The 21,609-nt window shown below is 51.8% G+C and overlaps 1 protein-coding gene and 1 pseudogene across 1 annotated transcript in view; one reads left to right on the forward strand and one right to left on the reverse strand.

Moving 5' to 3' along the window:
* The window catches only part of LOC143695937 (uncharacterized), a 297,449-nt gene that overhangs the window by 251,351 nt on the left and 24,489 nt on the right, over positions 1 to 21,609 (forward strand). The window lies entirely within an intron of this gene.
* LOC143695912 (uncharacterized) lies at positions 3,110 to 4,793 on the reverse strand (annotated as a pseudogene).

Consider the following 21,609-nt stretch of genomic DNA (forward strand, 5'->3'; position numbering starts at 1 on the left):
AGAGATATGATACTATACAACAAGGGATGAGAAAACCATTTTTGCAATTTGTGGAAGAGCTTGCTGCAGCCATTGAAAAACAGGTAGATGATGAATCTTTGCGACACAAATTCTGTATACATTTGGCTAAAGAACATGCAAACTCAGGCTGCAGAAAGATTATTGACACTTTACCTGGAGAACCCACATTGCCTCAAATGATTACTACTTGCTCAAAAGTTGGTTCAGTAGAGCATAAAATAGCAGCTCTTGCTGCAGTTCTAAGACCTTCATCAAAATGCTATAATTGTGGACAGCAAGGGCACGTAAGGGCACAGTGTAATACCCAGAAAATAACATCTAAATCAAATGCAAGCAGCAACGTTATGTGCAACCATTGTGCTAAATTTGGGCACTATGCTAAACAATGCAGGAGTAAATATCATGCAAATGGTCAGCTGTTGCAGGGAAACAGGAAGAGGAGCACAAAGGGGCATGTGGGAAAACAAATACCCCAAGAACCACAGCAGCAAATATGGGCCTCCCCAGCACTGCAAAGCTAAACATTTGTGAACAATACTAAGGGGCAACAAGTGGGTCTGCAGGGATTGATATACCCACCGCTGACATAGTAACCATTCTGACAAAAGAAATGTGCAAAGTGCCCCTCGATGCCTGTGGTCCAATAGGATGGGGATTGAGTGCATTTTTGATGGGAAGATCAAGTACTACACTTAGAGGTATTCATGTGCATCTAGGACTTATTGATGCTGATTATTTAGGACAGATTCATGCTATGGTATCCATTGATGACCCTCCTGTCACTATTCAGAAAGGAACTTGCATTGCTCAAATTGTACCTTTTGTGAGTTCTGTTCTGAATACAGTGGACCGAAGTCGTGGCACAGGAAGTTTTGGATCAACAGGGATACCTCAAGTGTTCTGGGCTCAGAAAGTTACGGAGAACCATTCAGAAAAGACATGTATCCTCACCACCAGTGGATGTCATCCAGGAACCATATCATTAACAGGCTTGATTGACACTGGAGCAGATGTCACAATACTCTCGTGACTTTGCTGGCCTCAATCGTGGCCTCTCACTCATGCAAGTTTTGGACTTCTGGGGTTGGGTGGTGCTACAACAGGTGGCCTGTCAGCCATTGTAATTAATGTGAAACATCCTGATGGCCAACAAGCTAACATCAGACCCTATGTTGCCGATGCTCCTCAAAGTTTGTGGGGACGACATTGTTTATCTCAATGGGCTGTCAAAATTACTACGGATTTTTAATGGGGGCCACTGTGATGCAGGGCAATGAACGTCCAGTTGTAGCCTTGATATGCTTGACAGATAAACCTGTCCGGGTTGACCAGTGGCCCCTTTCTAGCGAAAAGCTTACTGCCCTGCAAGAATTAGTCACAGAACAATTTCAAGCAGGAAATATTGAAATATTCCTGGAATACCCCTGTTTTTGTTATTTAAAACAAATCGGGAAAATGGAGACTTTTACATGATTTACGGCAGATAAATGCTGTAATGGCAACAATGGGAGCTTTACAACCAGGCCTTCCTATGCCTACAATGATTCCACAGGAATGGCAAATAGTTGTCATTGGTTTGAAAGATTGTTTCTTCACTATTCCATTGGCTGAGCAAGACAAAGAAAAATGTGCTTTTACTGTGCCTTCCATAATCATGCTGAACCCTGAACCCAATAAAAGATATCAATGGAGGGTACTTCCCCAAGACATGAAAAATTTGCCAACTATTTGTTAATGGTTTGTGGCACAGGTCTTGTCAAAAGTGCAGAAGCAATTTAATAACTGCTACTGTTATCATTACATGGATGATATCTTGTTGGCATCTGATAACAAACAACAGTTATCAGCTCTTAAACAATGTGCTGTGACAAATTTGAAAGCTTTTGGTCTGATCATTGCCCCAGAGAAAGTGCAGGAACACATGCCTTGGAAATACTGGTATGTTAGTGACTAACACTCAAGTTATGCCTCAACCTGTGAAGTTAGACATTGATGTTAAAACTGCTACTGATGTACAGAAATTGGTTGGTTTAATAGGTTGGATTAGATCATATTTAGGCATAACTAATCATCAGATGCAACTATTGCATGATTTGCTGTCAGGCACCACCTCCTCTACTGATGAGAGGCAACTGACCCCAGCAGCAAAGACCCTAGAAGAAATTGAATTAGCCTTACCACACACATTTGTTAACAGATTAGATACCTATGTTGGTGTTCAAGTGTTTATTTTGAAGGACCATGAAATAACATGTGGAATACCGTGTCAATGAAGTGATAACTGGGAAGATCAACTGCATATTCTGGAACGGATATTTTTATCTTTCAATAAAGATAACAAAACAGTAAAACCTCTTGCTGCTCTAAAAGAGAGACAAACTCACCAAGTCCCTCTGTGGGCTGTAGCTCAGCTCACTCAGTCCCTTATCAGTCCCTCTGGTGCTGGAAATGCCGCGGCCCAGGCCCGGCCCGGTGGGCCACAGGTGTGAGCTGCCCGTGCTCTTCTGGTGTTCAGGCCAGAGCAGGTTTAAACAGGTCCAAAGAAAAGGGGAAAAAACACCACAGTTCAGGAACTTGTTTGGTTCAGCTAGCTAAAACTAACTAGAAGCAAAGGAGAGCTCTGTCCCGTTGTCTGTCCATCCGCAGACAACACAGTCCCAGAGCAGGAATGTGGAGGAGCAAGTGCAGTTTCTGAAAACAAACTGCATGCTGCTTCTCTACCCCTTCACTCTCAGGACAGGTCTTGAAGGTGTAAAACTTATTATTCAGCATAAACAGAACAGACTGGGGATACAAGCACCAAATAGTCAACCCAGAATATACCTCAGGGACCATTCAGTACTCCTTGATGTCACCAGAAGATAGGATTGAATGCAAAAGATTTTATGGGATTGAAATTCAACAAATCTGCTCTTCCCAAGGAATTCCCATTGTAGGCCTGCGTCCTGATGGAGGTTCCTGCCTCTGGGTTTATCTAGGTACCCTCAGAGAACCAGGAAGATGTGGAGCCCCCCAGCCAGATGCCTTCCAACTTGGATCATCAGGACCACGGATCATCAGGGCTCTGCCCAATGGGGGTCACTGGGGATCATCCGATGCGGATCCTCTCATGGGGGATGGAGCTGGAGCAGTGCACAAAGCTCTTCCCACATTTGGGGCACTCACAGGGCTTCCCTTAGTGGCGCCTCCGTTGGTGTTGGGTGAAAGTTGAGCTCAATGAGAATCTCATCCCACACTCCCCACACTCATAGGGCCTCTCCCCGGTGTGGATGCGCCGGTGCAGGGTGAGGGTGGAGTTTTGCTTGAAGCCCTTCCCACAGTCGGGGCAGCGGAAGGGCCTCTCCTCGGTGTGACTCCGCTGATGTTTGAGAAGATCGGAGCTCCTGTGAAACCTCTTCCCACATTGGGGACACTTGTAGGGCCTCTCCCCAGTGTGGGTGCCCTGGTGTTTTCTCAGGTCAAAGTGCCACCCATAGCTCTTCCCACATTCCAAGCAGGTGTAGGGCCGTTCCCCCGTGTGGATGACCTGGTGCCGAATCAATGCTGAGCTTCCTCTGAAGCTCCTCCCACATTCCCCACACTCAAAGGGCTTTTCCCCAGTGTGGATCTTCTGGTGTTGCGTCAGCTGGCACTTGATGCTGAAGCTCTTCCCACACTCCCCACACTCATGGGGTTGTTCCCCAGTGTGGATCCTCTCATGTTTCCTCAGGCCAGAGCTGTATCTAAAGCTCTTCCCACATTCCACACACTCACAGGGCTTTCCCCCAGTGTGGATCCTGTGGTGTTGCATCAGGCTCCCCTTCTGGCAGAAGCTCATCCCACATTCCCCACACTCAAAGGGCTTTTCCCCAGTGTGGATCCTCTGGTGTTGGATCAGGACAGAGTTGTGGCTGAAGCTCTTCCCACACTCCTCACACTCAAAGGGCCTCTCCCCAGTGTGGATCACCTGGTACTGCCTGAGGCTGGAGCTCCAGCTGAAACGCTTCCCACATTCCTCACACTCATAGGGCTGCTCCCCAGTGTGGATCACCTGGTGCTGGATCAGATCTAAGCTCCGACTAAAACCCTTCCCACATTCCAAGCACTTGTCGGGCTTCTCCCTGCCATGAGGCTTCTCCACCAGCTCTGAGCTCTGGCTGGATCTCTGGCCGCCTTCCTGGCTCAGGGGGGGCTCTTTCCTCCCTGCAGCTCCCTGGGCTGGGTTTGCAGCCCCTCCTCGTGCGGAATCTCCAGGGCTTTTCCTCCTCCTCCATCCAGACACGCCCTAGGAATGAAAAATCCTGGTTTGGAGAAAAAAACAAGATGAGAGTGCCTTGGACTGGGAGTTCCTCCTTGCCCAAGTTCATCTCATTAGGTCATTGGGCATCTTGTGTCTCTAAGAACCCCCAAAACACCACAATTCAGCACAAAAGTCCTCCAAACATCAAGACACAGATCAATAACTTCCCAAACATCAACATTCAGCAAAAGCCCCCTCCAAATATAAAGATTCAGCCCCCACAAAAAAACAAAGCACCAACAATTAGCCCAAGAAAGCTCAGAAATACCAAGATTCACCCCCGGGAAAATTGTGGATCCTAATCCCCTGTCACCTGCTGCATGTGGGGGGGCAACGCTCCTGGGGCTGGGGTCAGAGGCTGCAGATACAGGGAGAGGTGGAACCTTGTGCTGCTTCCTCTTCCTGTTCCTCCTCCTGTGTCCCCACTCTTCCTCACACTCCTCTTCCTCCTGCTATTCCTCCTTCTGCACAATCCCACCTTCTCCTCCCACATGCATCGTTTGACCCTTTTGTTCATCAACCCTGCTTCTCCTTCCCTTCTCCTCCTGCCCCAGGCCCAGCACCCGCTGCCGGCTCCCTCTTGCCCCCAGACCCACAGCATCCCACGGCAGGGGCAGGGATGGAGCTGGGGCAGGTCGGGCTGGGGCAGCGCTGGGCTCTCGGCCGCTCCCGCCCGCACTCGGTCCCCACTGCAGCCGCTCCCGCCAGGACAGAGCGGGGGGGCCCGGCCTTGGCGCTGCCCCACTCCCACCTCCCCAAATTCCCCTCGGTTTTGGAGAACAGGGCATGGATGGTGTTGGTGTGCTGCAAAGGGACTGGGTGAGGGGGAGTGTGCAGCAATATGCTTAAGGCAAAAAGCCGCAAAAGGAATCTTTGTGGGAAGGAAAAGGATGATGGAAAAGAGAAGGAAGAGAAAAATACTGAGGACTGGGATGTTTTTCAGCAGGGTCTTATCCTCAACATTTGCCAGCTGATCATTTGTATCCCCGGTTTCCAGGAGAGGAAAACAAGGAGGTCAGGGTTTCAGGGGGTTTCTCTGTGGGGGGCAGCGGCAGCAGCGGGCGCAGAGGTGCGGGACCGGGAGCACGGGCTGGGGGCCTGGGGGGAGCTGCAGGGCCGGGCCGGGGCTGTGGGGCAGCCGGGGCTCAGCGCCGGGCGCTGCCTGACCCCACCAGCCCCGGGCAGGGCCGGCAGTGGCCCCCGGCCCCCAGGAGGCTGCGGGACGCCCCGGCCGCTGCCCGGCCCCGTGGAGCTGCCGGCCCTGCCCGCCGGGGGGCGCCTTTGGACACTGCGGCAGGACAGGGACCGGCTCTGGGATACGGGCTGGGGAGGGCACCCTGAGCACAGGGACGAGGAGCAAGGAACACCTGGGAAATACAGATTGTACATGGAAGGATCCAGATTTTCTTCTAAGGATTGGGTTTGGGTCCTTGGAGAAATGAATGATTTTGCAGAAAACTTAGCAGCTGTCAGAAGGTTAGGGTTAGGGTTGAGTTGCTGATGAGAGCTGATTGCTGGGTGCTTGGGACCTCTGTTTTTTGGGAGTTTTCCCAGGAGCGGGGGAGGGGGGGGACGGGGGAAGGGTGCAGAGATGCCGGAGGATTCAGGCTGGGGGTAGGGGCTGGGCGCAGTTGCTGGCCCTCTCTCAGTTTTTTGTCCCTCTCTCAGGTTTTTGGAGGAAGGCAATTGGAGCCGCTGCTCTTAGGCTGCTCTTTCCACTGCTGCTGACAGAGCCCGTGTGAAAAATGTCTATGATTGGCTTTTCACAAACATTAAAATGAGTATTATACATGTTATGTTAGGAAGTTATGCTGTAACAATTTTTTCAAGTAGTGTGTTAAATGTAGTTTTAGGTTATAACATAATGTTAAAATAGAAACTATGTATGTGGGATAGTTTTTTAAAAAAGGAATGAGGACTCACACCAGATAGCAGACACAGGACACCTAAATCTTTCAGAGAAGAATATTTTATTGCTCAATTATCAGAAGAAATGAACTTGTTCCTGCCTTGCTCAGCCCTGAAGATGCCATCAGGATGAAGAGGAAGAAGGTGGCACTGACCAGACAGAATCCTTTGTTGGAATGGAATTTATGTATCACGTATGAGATGTACGAATATGCAATGGGCTATGGTTTTTCACAGTTAATCCTCTATTAACGTGTGTCCTTTTTTGGGCTTACTTTGCCCAGGAAAAGGTACCCGAGCCGTTTGTAACTCTTTGTTTCCATTGTCTTGTATTGTCCTAAATCCTAATTGTCCAAATTTTTATTACTCTAATTGTATTACTATTTTTATAACCATTTTATTACTATTAAACATTAAAAATTTTAAAAACAAGTGATTGGCGTTTTTCACAATTATGGTAGCAGAGGATGGTTACCAACACCTCGCTGCCGGTGCTTTAGGAGAGTCAGAGTGGGGAAGGTGCCCCCTGCCCTCTTCAGCAGCCTCGCTCTGTTTGCCCTGGGGTGACCGACAGACGCAGGTTATGGTGGACAAAAGGAGACAATAAAACAAAGACAAGGGAAAAAGGCTCCCTACAACCACGGCAATTGGCCCCCTAAGAGTAGTAATGTGCACGAAGAACATGGGAAGGAAAAGGGATTGGTAAGTATTTCTCAGGGGGGATGAATGTGAGTGAATGAGAGGCGGGCTGGTTGTGCCAGACCTGCCAAGTGAGTGCTGGAGTCTCCCATGCTGCGTTTCTGACTTTCCGCTGTAAGTGGCCAGTAAAGAGACAAAGTGAATGTTAAAAGGAGTGAGAGAATCCCCCGGGGTAACTGGGACTGGGTCTCAGAGAGGGGCTGGACCCCTCGGAGGAAGGGAGCAGAGGAGTTTCCTAGCCCAATCCACTAGGAAATGGGACAAAAGGGGCTCCTAAAAACCTGCTGGGTTGAGGGATAAGAGTGCCCAAGAGCATCCAGAATTAAAAACTGCTGGGTTGAGGGATTAATATTCCAAGAGCATTCAGGGTTAAGCAAAATTCTGCCGGAATGAGAATATGCTCAAGAGCATTTGGGATTGGACAACACAGGTGGATTGAGAAATAAAAAAATGCCCAAGTGTTGGGGAAGATGAAACAGGAAAGCCTTATAAATATGATTGTCTGGCAAAAGATTTTGACAATATAGAAACTATAAGCAAGATTGAAATCAAAGCAAGCTTTGAGATACCTAAGTTAGTGAACAACTGGAAAACAATGGTATGGCTGGCTGAAGGTAATCCCCTTTTAATGGAACAATTCCCTCTGCTTGTAGACAGATCCAAGGGTCAGAGCAGATCCTGCCAGCTTGGCAGAAGGGGTCCAAAGAGGAGTTTTTACGGTTTAAAATGTAACACAGTGTGGTAATGTAATGATTCTTATAGGCTGTATGTAAATGCTATAGGACGTGCATCTTGTACTAGATTGGCTAGTGAGAAATAGAATATTCAACACAAAAGAAGATTTATTGTGTTGTAATGGGAACCTTACTCTCTTACGCTTTTGCTCTCTTACGTTTTACTCTCTCACCCTCTCATCCTCTCTACCCCTCTCTTCTCTCGGGCCTGCTCCGAGCTGTGCCTGGCAGCTCCAAGCAGGGCCCTGCACCCGGGCCCTTTGCAATAAACCGCAAGTTCCAGGGCCTGGCTGCAGAGATCTCTCGTCTCCGTCCATCCCGACCGTCCTACCCCCCAACGCTCCTACACCCAAGAGCACCTGGGGTTGGCCAACACAGCTGGGTTGAGGGATATCCAAGAACACCGGGACTGGCCAGAAACACCTAAAATTGTAATAGGTGATGTGAAAGTAAAAGGTACCTTATTGTTGTCTTGTTTGTGTGTGAGAGTGAGTCACACACAAAATCAGCCTCAGCTTCCCGGGCAGGTGGGAAGGGGGGGCTGTGGAAAGAGGTGTGTGTGACCCACAAATAAGCCATTGTCCCTTGGGTGGGTGGGGGCTGTGGCAGAGCATGTGTGTGACTGCAAACGGGCCATTGTCCCCCCGGGCCTGTGAGGGGGCCGTAGCTGAAGAGTGTGAGTGACACAAATCAGCCTCACAGGTGAACGGGCACCGGAGGCAGCAGAGTCAGGGCCCTCCCAGGAGGCCGGGAGATACTGAGACCCAGAGGCCAACGCCAAGGGGAGGGGGCCACAGGGACCCGCGATTCTCTGTCAACAGGGATCCACTTTGTGTCCTGAGCGTGTGAAAGAATGTGTGGAAGTGAATGAGAAATAGAAGCGAGTGAATGTAGACAAATGAAAGTATATGTAATGTAGATTGTGTATTTTAAGCTTTACTATATCTCCTTGGAGGGAGGTGGATTGCACTGAAAGTAGTGTGAGAAAAAGGTTTTTTATTTTTTAGTGTATAGTTGAAAGAAAAGTTGTATTTAGGTTGTTAGTGAAAGTGAAAAACAGAGGCAGAAGATGAATAGATGAGATCTTGAAAAATGAGATTGAAAAACCAGTAAATTCGATTATAGGGAAAAAAAAAGAAAAAAAAAAAAAGGGAATACAAGCATACTAGCAGAGATACCCCAAAATAGGCCTTTGGCAGTTATGTTAGCTAATAGAGATACAACTCCTTGCAAAAGGAGAAAGTACAGGGTATGTAGTAGTTGATGGGAAAAACATGCAAACTGTGGAAAAAGGGAAATTAACATTAAACTAGTAAGCTCAAACTTGTGAATTATATACTTTAAAAAGAGCACTAGAATATTTAACACAAAATAAAGGAACCATATCTACTGATTGAAGGTATGCCTTTAGAGTAGTACATACCTTTAAAAATTTGGAAAGGAAAAAGATTACTTAATTCAAGAGGAAAAGGTTTAGTACATGAGGAACTTATTTCAGAGGTTTTAGAGGCATTAAAATTACCTAAAAGAGATAGCTATAGTACATATTGAGGAACCCCAAAAGGGAAAAACCCCAGAAATAAGAGGAAATAATTTGGCAGATGACAAAGCCAAGGATGCAGCAGAAAGTGGAGCTGAGTGAGTTATGTTAATATTAACTCCAAACGAGGAAAAACTGGAAATTCCAAAGTTTAGGGAAGCCAAGAAAAAAGAATTAAACAAGACAGGAAGTGAACCAGATAAATCAGGGAAATGGAAACTTCTTGATGGAAGACAATTACTTAATAAAATGTGCTTACTAGGAAAATATTAGAAGACATGCATCAGAAAACCCACTGGGGTACTCAAGCTTTGTGTGATCATTTTTTAAGGAACTATGGGTGTACTGGGATTTTTGGAGTAGCAAAGCAAGAAACTGAAAGATGCTTAATTTGCCAAAGGATAAATAAAAAGGTGATGAGAAAAACAACATTAGGAGGTCGTGAGTTAGCTCGTCGACCATTTCAAAGTATCTAAGCAGAAGTTTAGATTTGTTAGGTTCTGGATTTATTTGTAAAAAAACCCGTTTAATCTAGAAGAAAGAGAATATACCATAGGTTAGACAGTAGATTTTAGGAGAATAAAAATCTTTAAAGTATCAGAAAGCCCCTAGACAAAACAAGAAAAGAAAAAGAGGAAATGAAAGGGAGGGGAACAAGAGGAAAAGTCAGAAAGAGAGTGGGATCCTCTGCAGCTCTTGCCCCCTCCGTTCGCGGCCGAGGCGCCTGTCCCGGGTCCCGGCTCGCTGCCCGCCTCACCTCCGCCTGCCCCGGTTTCCATCCCAGGTGCGGGCTCACTGCCCAGGGCAGCTCCACCTGCCCCGGCGCTGGCGGTGAATTTGTGTGCCCTGCTCCCACTGCCCGGCCCGCGGCCGCTCTGCCGGCCATGCTGGGGAAGATGGGGGTTGCTCTGTCCTGCCGCGTGGGCCGAGGTCACCGCGCCGACCGCACCGAGGGCGGGTCCCAGCCATCCCATCCCCGGCTGCCCTGCCCGTGCCAGCTGCGCTGGGCACCGCCGCTGCTGCTGCCGGGGTCTCCCACCTGCCTTTTCTCTGCCGGGAGCTGCCGGATCAGCCGCCATAAGCCATGTGGGGGCTGCCCACGCCCCGGCTCGGTCTCCACGGGAAGATCCCCCTCTGCCGATTCCGGCAGCAGACCCTGCCCACACTCCCACCGAGCCTCGCCGGGATATCCTCCCCTGACCCCGGCCTGCTCCGAGTTACATCCCCTTGGTAACCACAGCTCCGGCTGTTCAGGAAAACTCTCTCTCTACAGGAAGCGCCTTATCTAAACACTAGGAGCTCAGTTAAAAGGCAGCCCTCTCCAAATTCTTTCTCAAAACACGGGAGAAAGGCTATAGAAGGTAAAAAAGTGAAAGAGTTAGATGAAGGGATTGCTCTATTTCCATTAAGAGAGGTTCCCATGGCAGGGATGCGCTGCCCTGCCCCGCGGGAGCCACCAGCGCCCCTGCCGGCCGTGCCCGGAACTGCACCCAAGGGGAAAGCGCCGCAGCCGAAAGGCTGGGACTGGCTCCGGGCTCTGTTTGTTGGCACTGCCGGAGCTGTGGTTGTTTGTTTGCTTTATTATACACACTAGTAAAGAACTGGTATTCCTATTCCCATAGCTTTGCCTGAGAGACCCTTGATTTCACTATTGTAAAAATTAAGAGGGAGGGGGTCTGCATTCTCCATTCCAATAGAGGCTTTTTCTGCCTTCCCAAGCAGACACCTGTCTTGTAAAGCAAGACAAACACCCACAGGCACTGAGGGGGGCTGCAGGAGGGGAAGAAGAAGGCCCTGCAGCACTTGGGCACAAAGGCCCAGCAGGTGAATGCAAGAAGGGAGCAGCAAAAGGCCAAGCTGAAGGCAAAGGCCAGGGCAGAGCTCCTACAGCCCCTGAGGGATCAACCCCAGGGCCCAAGGGGGCCCCAGCACCCAGGGCACGGGCTCGGCCACAAGCACCCGGCAGAGGCATTGCCCTCCTCGGCAGGGGACAGCCCACCCAAACAGCCCCTGGCAAGGAATCAGGGCTCCAGCTGCAGGGCACAAGGACACTGCAAGCACAGACAGCAGCACCCTCAGGACCAGCAAGTCCACCCCTTGATGGACATGGATTGGCAGGGCTGTCACAGCTCCCATCACACCAGGGACCCTCCACACTGGAGCCCTTGAGAACATTCAGGTGGGTCTGCATTGAGAGGAGGCATTTTCAGATGGACACAGGGGCCTCTCAATCCACTCTGAATCTTAGACCTAAGGGAGGGAAAAAAGGCCAAAATGTCTTTGATTATTCATGGCATAAGTGGGAAAGCTGTATGGTTTTATTCAACCACTATTAGTAGATCTGGGAGATGGATTTGAAATGCATGAAGTTTTATTTGCTCCTAATTGCTATCATGATTTACTGGGAAGGGATTTGATCGCTAAATTTGGAACACAAATTAATATTATAAAAGGTGATACAGAGGCCAGTTCTGTTGTACCTCTGTCAAATGTCTGGCCAGGCCTATGCTGAAGTGAACCCTGAAGTGTGGGCAGCCCCAGGGAAATAGGGAAGATCAGATATGGAGCCTCTCCAAAGTACTCTGAAGCAACCAGGACAAGTGGTGTCTAAAAGCAACAGCCTGTTCCAGGGGAGGGAAGGAAGGGGAATCAGACAAAGCGCAGGTCACCGCCCCATGCTCAGCTCAACCCAAGGAGCTGTGGGTGCTTGTAAGAGCCTGGCACTGAAATGCCCTGAGCAGGAAGGCTTCAATATCTTCTGCTGACACCATGGCACCCAACAGGGGGGCAAAAGCAATTCTGACTGCTTCAGCAAGTACTGGATCAGAGATCAAGGTATATTCTCCCCCAGGAAGCTGGGCTGGCACAGAGCCTGCCCTGGCACTTTGCTGTTGCCAACACCCAGCCAGGACATCGGCTCCTGCCTAAGGAGTGCAAAGCAGCACCACTGGTGGCCAAGGGGCCCATGCCAAGTGTCCCTGAGGCCAGAAACAGCCGCCAGCACAGCTGAACACGGGGGGACCCCTCAGCCTGGCCTCAGGGGCTCTGAAGCCCCGGAGATTTGCACTTCCCGCCTGCAGCAGGACCATGGCAGCCGCCCCTGAGCCTGCCCTGAAGGCAACGCAGCAGCAGCCAGGCCCCCACAGCGGGCCAAGCCCCTGGGCCTGCCCACAGATCCTCTGCTCAAACCCTCGGAAATCCTGGCCACCCTCCTCTGGCACCTCCAGCCACTGCGGCCAAGCCTTGCTGCCACTGCTGCAGCTTCAGCGCTGGCTGGGCCTGCACTGCCACAGCTGCTGGGGAGCACCACGGCACAATTCCACTCTGGGGCTCACTCACACCCACACTCTGGGCTGCCTAGAATAAGATTACACCATGAGAATGTTTTTTCTAAATAATCCTACTTTCATATTGTCAGTTAGGTTTGGGGGTGAGAATCAGTTTTTATTCTCGGCAGAAGAAGTAGAAAATATCTTTATTGCTTTGGATTCTTTTTCAGTGTGTGTTTGCCTGGCTGGTGGAGATGGCAAAATTTTGGTCCGCGTTTTCTGGTGTTTACCTCCAGGCTGCGTTTAGAAGAGCTTTAAAGGTGACCCTTTAACTCACAAACCGTTAAGAGAACACTCTTCAAAAAAACCCCCAAAAATTAAAAATACCCCAAACCCTGGCTTTTGGGGTGGGGCGCATGAGAGTCATGCTCTGGAAGAGAAGCTTCATTCCAGGCAGCCTGCAGAGGAGCTTTAGAAATGCAAATGAACACTGCTGGGCAAAGCCTGGACAATGGACCTGGGTCTCTTGCCTGGGGCAGGAATTGGGCTCATTCCCTCTGCCCCTCAGCCCAAGCTCTGCCTGCTTGCACTGATGGAATTTGCACAGCTCAAGGCAGAGCCCAGGGTGAGGATATCTGACCCTGCAACAGAAACGGGTGAAGCTGCAAAGGGAAACAGCAAATGAAGAATGTTGGGAAAACTTCACTATAAATAAATGGGGGGGAATGATCCCTCTGCCCACTCCAACATGTGCTGTCACTGTCTGTGTTATATAGGGTGTATTAGAGCACTGAAATGTTCTTGCTACCACAAGTTCAGGGAAATCAGATGGGAATCCAAGTATTTGATGATTTAAGTAGAGAAAAGCATCAATTGATGCAGTCCTTGCTGGAGAGCGCGGCCAAAAATGGAGAAAAGATGAACGGCCAGCAGAACAAATCCTATAACACCATGGACCAGCCCCTGGGAACCCAAACCAATTCATGTCAGGAGCCACGGAACCTATTTCTCATTTCAATGGCATCATTAGATTACAAGCTGCCCTGGGAATAACCAACCAGACAGCTCCAGCTCCTGACCTTCCTGCTGAGCAATCCCTGAAATGAGGAACATTTCAGTGGATTGGTCAGCCGTCCGCGACTGACGGCACCGTCGCCCAATCGCAGCCAGGGGCGGGCTCTGCACACGGCACAGCCTCGCCCCGCGCTCTCAGGGCCCCCCGGGCTGCGTGAGGGCAGAGCCGGAGATGAGGAACAGCCCTGGAACGGGCCCGGGCCCGGGCCCGAGGGGGATTGAGCTGAAAACACAAACAAACTTCTACGCACCTCCCGCCACGGCTTTCCCGAAGCACTGCGGCTTCTCTGGCTCCGGTCAGCGAGAAGCCCCGGAGCCTCACTACTGCTACCTCTAATTAGGAGCATCAGGGAATCGCTTTGATTTCCGCCAAAAAGGGAAAACTGCCCCAGCCCTGTGGATGAGTGGGCGAGGGGAGAGATTTCTGACAGAAAACTCCAAAAACTCAGAGCAGGATAATGAGAAGTAAGTGAAGAGCCTTAAATCCAGCCTTCCCCCACGCCTCCCTCCTTCCAGCTGCACCTCCTACCCCGGCAGTGCCGGAGACAGGGAATGGGGCCGTGCTCACTTCATGCCCCGGGGCTTCTCCCTCTGCTCAGGGACGGGAGTCGTTCCCCTGCTGCACCCTGGGCTCTCTCCCACCGGAGACTTCTCCAGGAACTTCTCCAAGCTGAGTCCATCTCACGGGGCACAGCCCCCCCTCCAAGTGCTGCAGCGTGGGTCACTGTGCCCCGGGGTCAGTCCTGCCAGGACAGGCTGCTCCAGCGGGGCCCCTCTGGCCACGGGGGCACAGCCTCCTCTCAGGCATCCCCGTGCTCCAGCGTGGCTGCTCTGGGGGCTGCAGGGGGATCTCTGCATCCCCATGGATCTGCAGGGGGATCTCTGCATCCCCATGGATCTGCAGGGGGATCTCTGCATCTGGCACCGCCGTTTTTGGAGGCACCAGGAATAGGCTGAGCTCTGCCTGAAGCTCTTCTCACATTCCCCACACCCTTCCCGGCACAGGGAAGCTTTTACCTCCTCACAGCTCCCCAGGCTGGGTTGGCAGCCCCTCCTCATGTGGGATCTCTGGGGCTTTTCCTCCCCATTGGATTCCTGCCCTGTGGAGCCGTTCCAAATGGCCTCTTCAACGAGGTTCTGTGGCAGGGATTTGTTCTCCCTGGTCTCTGTCCGCAGCTCAGTGCGTGAGGGAGGAAGGACAAGGAGAGGAAGAGACAGGGAGAAGGGAAAAGGAAAAGGCAGGAGGAGAGGAAGGAGATGGGAAAGGAACATAGATGGATGTAGGACAGAATGAGGAGAAGAAGGAGGGTGGACAAGGAGAAGATGGGATTTGCCTCCATGCCAGAGGGAAGGGGAAGGAGATCCCCCCCAGTCCATCCCTGGCAGGATGGCGTTGGCAGTGAGGCTGTCCTGCAGCGATGCTGGGCTGGGAGATGGAGCAGCAGGGAGGGCAAAGGGGCAGTGATTCCTCCTGCCCTGCCTGGCTGTCCCAGTCTGGAGCATCCTGGCGCTGCCGAGGCCCTTGGAGCATCCGGCACTCAGGAGCCCGGAGCTCACGGCTGCTTTATAAAGCTGACAAAGTCAGCAGGATGCGTCTGTGTATGCTCTGCAGCAAACTGGGTTTATTGGTACAGGAACAGGGGACAGGTAAGGTTCATCTACAACCAGCAAATGTTCATGCACTTCAACAATGACGTGGGTCAGTACAAGGACCGGGAGAGATCCCTCAGCAAATCCGGCACGGGCACAACAGACCCAGCCTGGACACAGGGAGGGAATTTATTACCAACCAAATCACAGCAGCACAAGGAGAAGGGAAAGAAATCTCTCCAGCACCTTCCCCCTACCCAATGGGGATCACCCAGAACAGGGGTCACCAGGGCTCTGCCCAACGGGGGTCACTGGGGATCATCCAGCACAGATCCTCCCATGGGGGATGGAGCTGGAGCAGCACACGAAGCTCTTCCCACACTCGGGACACTCACAGGGCCTCTCCCTGGTGTGCAAGTGCTGGTGAGTGACGATCTCTGAATCCCATTTGAAGCTCTTCTGACATTCCAAGCACTCCTAGGGCCATTCCCCAGTGTGGATCTTGTGGTGCTTGCTCAGGTCGGAGGTCCCACTGAAGCTCTTCCCACATTCCCCACACTCCCAGGGCCTCTCCCCAGAGTGGATGTTCAGGTGTTCCATCAGGGTGGAGCTGTAGCTGAAACCCTTCCCACATTCCAAGCATTTGTGGGGCTTCTCCCTGCCATGAGGCTTCTCCACCAGCTCTGAGCTCTGCCTGGATCTCAGGCCGCCTTCCTGGCTCAGGGGGGCTCTTTCCTCCCTGCAGCTCCCTGGGCTGGGTTTGCAGCCCCTCCTCGTGCGGAATGTCTGGGCCTTTTCCTCCTCCTCCATCTGGCCACAGCTTGGGAATGACAGACCCTGGTTTGGGGAAACCAAGGTGGGAGCGCCTTGGAGTAGAGGCTCCTCCTGGCCAGGTCCATCTCTAGAAGTCAGCAGGAGTCTTGTGTCCATGAAAATCCCCACAATGTCAAGATTCAGCCCCAAAAAGCTCTCCCAGCAGTTCCCTATTGCTGATCTCTCCACTTTTGGGGTTCCAGAGGTTTCCTTTCCTTAGGATCATGGGGGTCCAATGGTTCCAGGGCTTCTCCATTCTCTGGCGTCCTGCTCAGGGATGATCCAGGGCCTTTTGGGGGTCCATGGGGGCCCTTCTCCCCTGATGCTCTACTCTGAGATCCCAGGGGTCCCAGGGGTCCCTCCTCTCCAGGCTCCCCCCCCTTCCAGTCTGCCGGGGTCCCCCAGCTCTGGGATCGCCCCTCTCTGCTCTCCCCACTCTGGGGGTCCCAGGGGTTCCCCTCCTCTGCTCTCCCGGCAGTCCCCAGGACCAATGTCCTCCCCTGCCCATACTGGGCAATGGCCACGTGGGCCCCCAAAGATCCCCCCCAAGGGGCTCAGCTTTGGGCTCCTGCAAGATCCAAACCTACACACACAGAGAAAACAAAACCTGCCAGAGACACCAGATGATATTTGGGGTCAATTCCACAATCTGCGAGCTCCAAACACACCCCAATAAAAAACCCTCTCAGGGACTCCCCGACAGATTTGGGACGACCACCCCCTCCCCGCTCACCTGCAGGACGAGGTGGGGGCGATGGTCCCGTGGCTGCGGCCACAGGGGGCACTGGAACCTCCTGTTCCTCCTGTTCCTGCTCCTGCTCCTCCTCTTCCTGCTCCTCCTTTTCCTCTCTCCCTCCTCCTCCTCCTCCTTCCTAATCCCACCTCCTCCCCAGTTCCTGCCTTCTGTGTATTTAGAGTGGAGGACCTTGCTTGTTTTTAGAACTAGAACAAAGATCCCAGATGGAGCAAGGCTTGCTGCTTTTAGTCAGAACTATCAGTGACTAAAGGTCACGTTTCCTTTGCTTTGGTCCTGTCCTTGTTCTCCTCAGTGTTCAGGCTGGGCTATGGGGTGTCCTTGTTTGCTGCATTTTGAGTTCCTCTTGCATCCTTTGGGCCATGGGCTGTGCCCTGGGAGGGTTCTTTGTGCTCCTTTGTGACACAGGAGAACCTTCCAGGCGGTTTCTGCGTGAGCTGCTGCTGGGATGTCACAGGAACAGCGCCACGTCCCTGTGTTGTTCCCGTTGCTGTGGGACACGGAGGCCTCAGTGCCCAGAGTGGCTCTGGGCTCGCTGCCGGAGGATCCTCCTGCCCGAGGCATTCTCAGCAGCCAGCCCAGCCCTGTCCTTCTGTGCTTGCAGGGCTACAGGCTGCAGGCGTGTGCAGCGCAGCCAAAATGATCCAGCACGTGGCTGCTGCAGTTTGCACTCTGTACTCTGTGGCTTATTCGGGGTATTTTTTAACCCACTTGGCACGTAAGTTGAGGTTTTCCCTCGGTGCAGCATCTGTGGCTTTGGGCTTGCTGTGTGCTTTCTGTTCTTCCTCTGGAGCTGAGTTGACTTTGGAACCAAACGGCCATGAAGACACCATTGCTTTGGGAGAGCTCCTGCCAGCAGCTGCAGCTGAAAAAGGGGGTGTCTGCAGCCAGCGGGGCGTGCACAGCACCTGCAATGAGCCCTGGGGGGTTCTGTTCCCTCAAGCAGGGAGTCTGTGCCAGCAGAGCCTGGAACTGCCTCCCTTTGCTGCTCCAGCCAAGAACTGACCCAGCCCAGTATTTTGTGCTGTTCTCTTGCTTGCTGTGGGAAGAGACTGTGGCTCCTGGAGGGATGCAGTGAAAGCAAAATGCTCTCTTGGGGTTGCCTTGCTCCGTGGCATTTCCCAGTAATGGCAGTTTTTCTCCTAACAGCATCTGGTTCATGTTCCCTCTCCCATTGCAGGGCACCTCATGTCTGCATTCCGAGCAGCTCCTCCTTCGGTGAGTGGGAAAGGAACCTTTGGTGTTTGGAATTGTGCAGCAAGTTGTGAGCTCAGCATGTGGCAGTCGAGGGCCAGCCTGGGAGGCTGAAGGAAAGTTCCTGTCAGTGTCTTTGCAGCAGCAGCAGCAGCAGCAAAGGAATTCCCATCAGTTTTCTCCTTTTCTGCTGAAGAGTTTTTGAAGAGCTGCAGGTCTGGTTTTGCAGGCAGAGGATTGCTTGCTGGCTTAGCCATGGTGGAATATCGAATTCCCAACAATAAGTGGCAATGTCAACTTTAGCCCATTGTTAGTTGGAACAGCTCCAAACCCCATTTCTGTGTAGTGCAGCTGGATGTGCAGCTGAGGATAAATAAGGTGATAACTGAGATAGAACTTCCTGTCCCTCACGCTGCCGTCTGTCCACAGGGCACAGAAGCAGCACCAGCACCTCCTGGGGCTCCCTCTGCTTACGAAGAGGAGGTCAACAAGGAGGAAGACAGCAGTGAGCTTCCCGCTGCTCTGGGGGACGATGGTGAACTTCCCTCAGCGCCGGGAGATGACAGTGAACTCCCCGCTGCTCTGGGAGATGAGGGCGAACATCCCGCGGGGTGGGAATGCAACGGCGAGGCTCCCGCGGGGTGGGACAAGGACAGGGGACATCTCCCGGCCTGGGACGAGGACGGTGGATGTCCCCTGGTGTGGGACCAGAATGGCCAAGCTCCCACGGAGTGGGATGAGGACAATGGACATCTCCCAGTGTGGGATGAGGATGGAGGACATCCTGTGGCATGGGAAGAGGAGAATGAACATCTCCCAGCATGGGAAGTGGACAGCGAACATCCCCTGGCTTGGAAAGAGGATGGCGAACCTCCAGCGTTTTGGGAAGAGGATGGAGAAGCTGCAGCATTTTGGGAAGAGGATGGAGAAGCTGCAGCATTTTGGGAAGAGGATGGAGAAGCTCCCTCTGCTTGGGAAGAGGACAATGAACCTCCCTCCGCTGTGGGATCCTGGGCTGAACATTCTGACAGCAGCACAGCCGGGCAGGCAGAGGGGAGAGGGGAGTGGTGCCTGATGCAGCTGAGTACGTCTGCTCTGTTCCTGGGTGCCCGAGCAGGTGCTGTGTGTGTGTCTGGGCATCAGCTGCACCCAGTGTTGCTCTGCAGCTGAATGTCACCGAGCCATTGATTGTCCTTCCCCAGCTGACACCAAGGGGCTCACGGCCCCAGGGAGTGGGGCTGGTTGTGGCTCTGCTGCAAGGCAGGGTCTCACTCTGGGAGGGAGCATCTTCCACGTGGTTTCTTTCAGGGAACACCGTGAGCGAGGAGGAGCCTGCCGAGAAATACCTGGAAGTGGAGCAGATTGGCCAAGGGTAAGTGCACGGCAGCTGCTGCTGCACAAGCAGGGGCGGGTGTTGTGCTGGTGCAGGATCAAGTGAGAAGTCAGGAGAGCTCCAAGCACCTTCAGACACTGGGCTACCATCCTGCTGTCTCTCAGTCCTGATCAGAATTGATAACTGTGGTCAGAAGGCGCCGTCAAAGGCCCCTGAGGCTGGCAGTGTCCTGCCTGCAGCAAGGAGCAGGACCTGGAAGATCTTCTGTCCCTGGAACTGGATTGCCTAAAAGAGCAACTCACCATGTGGTGACTGTCAGAAAACAGTTCTCAAGAAGATTTCTTTCAAATATTTTCCTTCAAAAAATATCCACTGGTCAGGATTATCAACCTAATGGTTTAGAAACAGAAACCAGAGATGAACTAATAAGTGCTCTATTCTAGCACAGGTAGCAGACCCCATCCATTCAGTAACAGGCACAGAGCTGATGCACTCTGGGGGAAAAAGCATCACCTGCCTGATGGCAGGGCCCTTGTGGAACCTGCAGGTCTTAGGCAGGAAATGGAAAAGGATGAAATGCATTCTTTTCCAGTTCTTTAGACACCCATTTCTCACCTCAGGTTTTGAACTAAAGCAATTCAGCATGGACATTTGGGATTTGCTCCAGCCCAATTCCTTCATGTTGGGTCTCAGTTTTCTCCTGCACACCTTGCATGGCAGAGGGCTGGTGGCTGCTGTGCTCTTGTTGGAAGGGTCGATGCACCCAGGTGTTTGTGAACGCTGCAGGCAGCAGAGATCTCCTGTCTGGGCTGTCTTTCCCTGCCAGGGCCTAAAGCGCTGCTTCTTTCTTCTCTGCTGTTTTGTCTCCAGGGCTTTTGGAACCGTTTATAAAGGACTCGACAGGGCCACTGGAGGAGAGGTCAGTGCCAACACGCCCAGCACGTCTGGCAGCTCTCCAGGGCTTTCCCCTCTGCTGGGAGCTGTGGCTGCAGCTTTGGGGGCCAGCAGAGCTTTCCTGCCCAGGCTGCTCCTCTGAAGGCAGAGCAGTGTCAGCCTGCAGAGCACAGCTGGGACAGACTTGGTCCTTCTGAAGCACCAAAGGAATGCAAGGAGGGCAGCGGTGTCTGTCAGAGCAGGACATGCTGGCTTGGCCTTCATATCTAAAAGTGTGAATGCATCAGCTGCTGGAGACTGAGGCCCAATTTATCTTCATCCCAACCTTAGACAGGAACATTATTTAGCTATTCTTAGCTAAACTATAACAATATTATTTCCATCCTGCCTTTTATCTTCAAAGGATACCTCAAGGCCTAATTAGGGAGAGATCCTGCTTGGGCTCAATTTGGGGTTTTAGTCCTACTTCAGCTGTTCACAGAGAGTGAGGGAGAGAAATGAGAAGATGGATGTCCAGAGCAAAGGTTTCTCCTAAAGCCTGCAGTTGTGTTTGGGTCTGGTGTCAGTGACAGCCTGTGACAGGGATCACCTGAGCAATGGGTGTGCGTGTCTGCTTTGTTGTGCAATCCCAAACAGAGCAGCTGGATCTGAAATCATGACCAAATCCCATAGAATTGCTAAGGGGTTCCTGGCTGTTCTGCTTTGTTTTCAGAGAACCAGAATTACCTCCTGCTTGCAAAATGGGTTTGAATAATAATAGTAGGAGTGTTGAGGCCATTTGAGAAGTAGGTGCAGAGAATGTTGTTAGAGCTTTGAGGCTGACAGCTGAGGGACCATTTCTGCAGAGCTTGCAAGGCCAAATGTCTCTGGCCATGTGTCCTGTAAGCAGCCCCCAGCTGGCAGAGCAATGGGCTGTGGGAATGGCCCTTGCTGAGCTCTGGTGTCCCATCCCAAGGCAGTTTGGCACAGCCCGGCTCCGTCGCTCCACAAGGACTCGCTCCGTGTTTGCTGTGGCCTCCTGCCACAGACTCCTCCAGTTCAAGGCTGCAATGTCCCTTCAGGTGGCCATCAAGAAAATGAGTCTCAGAGGGCAGAACAGGGAACGAGCTGTGAATGAGATCCTGCTCCTGAAGGACAAGAAGAACCCCAACATTGTCAACTCTTTGGACAGGTGAGTGCTTCAGCTCTGATCCCGAGCCTGGGTCCTGCGTTAACCTTTCCTGGCATCAGGAGTCTGTAGCCTGTTTTGAAAATGCCTGACCCAGCCACATCTTCCCAAACCAACAGCCTGGCAGTTCACTCCCTCCACGTGCTTTTGTTGCTTTGCTTTGGTTTTTCCTTCAAGTTGACCCCGTTTGCTGTGTCTCCCAGCAAGTGCTGATAAACCACAGCAGAAATTATTTCCTTTGGCTTCTTCTTCCCAGCCCTTTTCTATTGCTACAGATGCCAGGAAGACCAAGTTCTTGTTTCCAGAAATGCCTCATTTGCCCATTTTTCACTGGCCTTG

This window comes from Agelaius phoeniceus, chromosome 27 (assembly GCF_051311805.1).
Source record: "Agelaius phoeniceus isolate bAgePho1 chromosome 27, bAgePho1.hap1, whole genome shotgun sequence".
NCBI classification, from domain to species: Eukaryota; Metazoa; Chordata; class Aves; order Passeriformes; family Icteridae; genus Agelaius; species Agelaius phoeniceus.